Source organism: Mandrillus leucophaeus, unplaced genomic scaffold, assembly GCF_000951045.1.
Source record: "Mandrillus leucophaeus isolate KB7577 unplaced genomic scaffold, Mleu.le_1.0 Scaffold520, whole genome shotgun sequence".
NCBI lineage: Eukaryota > Metazoa > Chordata > Mammalia > Primates > Cercopithecidae > Mandrillus > Mandrillus leucophaeus.
Window position 1 is genome coordinate 1,142,494 of NW_012105587.1, and position 3,373 is coordinate 1,145,866.

A 3,373-nucleotide genomic window follows, 5' to 3' on the forward strand; every position below is an offset into this window, starting at 1 on the left:
CAAACAACTTAATAAGGATTTATGTCCAACAACTTCGTAGCCACTTCAAAAAATATTGTACATGTAATTGAAAGAAAAGTTACATTTTCATGTCATTCCTTTTTTTTTTTTTTTAAGGGCAGCCTCCCAAGCCAGAGTAGGCTCAGAGAGACTCCCTAATTTCATTCTTGCCACAGTTAACTAGTTAACTTACTGGTGGGATGTGTGTATCCTGGACAGTGTACAATTTCTTAAGTTTGGAAACAGATTGGACATCTCAACCCTAATTTCATATTCCCTGTTGATTCATGGGTACTTTTTATCGTGCTGAAAGAGATGACATCATTGATAGAAATGTAATCTCTTGCTGAAATAATGAACTACTGGGTAGTTTGCATAGTGTTCCACAGATGCCAAGCATCCCTATGTTACTCTCAAAATGTAAAATATTCTTCAGTGCCCTGTGGATTCACTGCAGCCACCCAGGGCTCTTCACTGCAGTTTTGGAACCATGGCACTAAGTCCCAGAAACTTTCAGTCTCCTTTGTAAAACAGCAACAATTAATATTGGGTTGATGTTGAAGATCTTTTCACTAACAGGAAAACCTGGGGGAAAACCTGGGGAGAAACCTGGAGAGCATCAAGCTGAGGCTTTCACAAAGTTTATAAAGTAGGTGATCACATTGTTTATTTATCTTCCAGTCATTCTAAAACACTTTTTAACTATTTTTGTTGTTGTTGTTTTGTTTTGAGACAGAAAGTCTCGCTCCATCGCCCAGGCTGGAGTGCAGTGGCGCAATCTCAACTCACTGCAACCCCCACCTCCCAGGTTCAATGGATTCTCCTGCCTCAGCCTCCCAAGTAGCTGGGATTACAGGTGCGCACCACCATGCCCGGCTAATTTTTGTATTTTTAGTAGAGACGGGGTTTTACCATGTTAGCCAGGCTGGTCTTGAACGCCTGACCTCAAGTGATCCACCCGCCTCGGCCTCCCAAAGTGCTGGGATTACAGGCATGAGCCACTGCGCCCGACCTTATTTTAACTGTTTAACAGTGAAAAGGCTACTACCACGGAGAGTTCCGGGACAACATATATAAACAAGCACTGTCCTGGACACCCAGCTTATCCATGACATCTCTCATAACACTTACTTTCTAAAATCAACTTTTACTAAACAAATGATCACTATGACAATGTAGTGTCTATTATCTCACAATTTGCCAAGGGATCTCATCACATTAAATCACAAAACAATGTTTCTTGGTTGCACTCTTCCTTCTCCTCTCTCTCTTACCCTGTTCCTCCATTTTCCATTAGATCTTGCTTGGACCTTTGCTACCCATCCCCAGCCCAGACTAAATCCCATCGAAACTTATCTGCCACTTTCCTAGTCACCTAGGATTTGATTTCCTGGGTGACAATGCATGAAGTGGCTGGTTTGCAGGTGTGACTAGAAGACAAGAAAGCTAGACATTAACACCATGTCCCAGTCCGTACATGTGTTATCCCATCACTCTCTAACATATATTTTGAGACTTCCTAGATTTGATTTTAACCCAAAGACACAACTTTTGTAAAATTTAAGAAGCTGAGCTATCTCATGATTCAATCCAGTAAGGAGTAGCCAGCCGGTAGCCCAAGAGTTGTTGAAAATAATTTGTCTTGCCTGCAGTGTTTTGAGGAGAATGGGAAAGGTAGCTACATTCAGAACACACAAGAAAGCCTGCTAAAGGCCTCTTTTCCCATCTCTTTTTAGATGTACGATCCTCACACGGCGGCTGCCCAAAATTTCTTCCTCTTCCACTCCAAGCTCCCCAAACCCTTCTCTGAACTCTTTCCAGCCCCAAGTTCTCTTTGGTGTCTCTCTCATCCTTAGCTGCTGACTTCTGTTAAATCGGAAGCTCTTCGGTTTTTTTGAGTTTAAAAGGCAGCTATGCTAACCACTATACCATCAACGCCTCCGCTCTTTTTTGGATTTGGCACAATAAAGGAACCCAGAAAGAAACTCTCTTTCTTATAAGGGAGGAGGCTTGGCAGAGAAAATAGAGATTGCAAACATTTCTAATTTTGTATTTTTTCTCTTTCGCATTTGAAGCCAGCCAGCCAGCCAGCCAGCCAGCCAACCAGCCAATCCATCCATCCATCCATCCATCCATCCATCCATCCATCCATCCTATCTATCCATCCATCCAAATTGGCTGTGAAGCTTCCACTTAAATGCAAAGCTCTAAAGAGCAGGGTAAGATCCCTGCCTTGAGAGATAATAATTTAATTGGAGACAAAAATTAAAAATGGAAAAAGTAAGATGTTTGGGAAGTAAAGAATGTCTGCCCCTGGCACGTAGTGGGTTCTTCAGAAACGTTTGTTGACTCGCGTGGGAACTAGCATTGACTGAATAATCATCGTTAGTGAGCTCACTAAGCATTTATTTGCCAGTCAGGCTCCATGCAAACAGGTGATGATGAAGGTGGACATTTCCCGGGCTGCAAACTCCTCTCCAGAGGCCAGACTAACGATTCCCGCCCCGTACATCCAATCGTATTGGGCCTACACGGCTCCTCACCTGGGGCCTGGAACTTTTCCGGGAGCAAGGAGACAAATGTGCATAGTCATAGGCGGGGGCGGATCGACGGGAAGGGGCTACCAGGCCTGGGCAAGAGCTCGCCGAGGCGACTCCGCTGCTCCAGATCTCGCGGGGACCAGCCCCAGGAGAACTGAACCAGCATCCCGAGGAGCAGCCATGGGGACCCGGCCCCAGCTCCTGGGCTGTGCCGGCCGGCTGCGTGCGCCGAGAGCGATCTAAGAAGAAGTAAGGCGTGTGTGCAGTGCGCCTAGTGGCAGCGAGGAAGGAGTGAGGAGGAAGAATTCCGACGACACCATTTAACAGGACAAGGAAGAAATGCTGTAAATGATCACTAGGAAAAGACAAGCATGACAATTGGACGCAAAGCGCTCAGTGATACTTTACTCCGGAGACAACTAGAAGCGTGCCGAAATAGCTCAGTTGGGAGAGCGTTAGACTGAAGATCTAAAGGTCCCTGGTTCGATCCCGGGTTTCGGCAGCTACTTTTAAATCCTGACCTCAAGAACTCAAATTTTGTTAAGACTCTCCGTCCACGATACCCTGGCCCATTCCTTCAAGTCCAAGCAAAAACTGAGACTTGAAGAGTGAACGAGGAATGAAACAGTCGTTCCCAGTCACCCCCAGGAGCAGGAATCCTGCGCACAACCGCTTCCGGGCCGTTTCCTGGCGGCGCGCGGAGAAGCTTCCGCGCCTGCGCGCCGCGGGGCCTGGGGCCCGGACCCAGAGCCACCCTGGGCGCCCAGAGACGCGAACGACCCAGGCTGCCGTGGCGAGACTGGCCAGGCGCCCCTTGGGTGGCTGGTGTGACA

The 3,373-nt window shown here is 47.0% G+C and overlaps 1 non-coding gene across 1 annotated transcript; it reads left to right on the top strand.

Annotated features, from left to right (window-relative positions):
- Positions 1 to 2,969: 2,969 nt before the first annotated feature.
- TRNAF-GAA lies at positions 2,970 to 3,042 on the top strand. The gene has a single exon. It is a non-coding gene; the product is annotated as a tRNA-Phe (tRNA).
- The last annotated feature ends 331 nt before the right edge of the window (positions 3,043 to 3,373 follow it).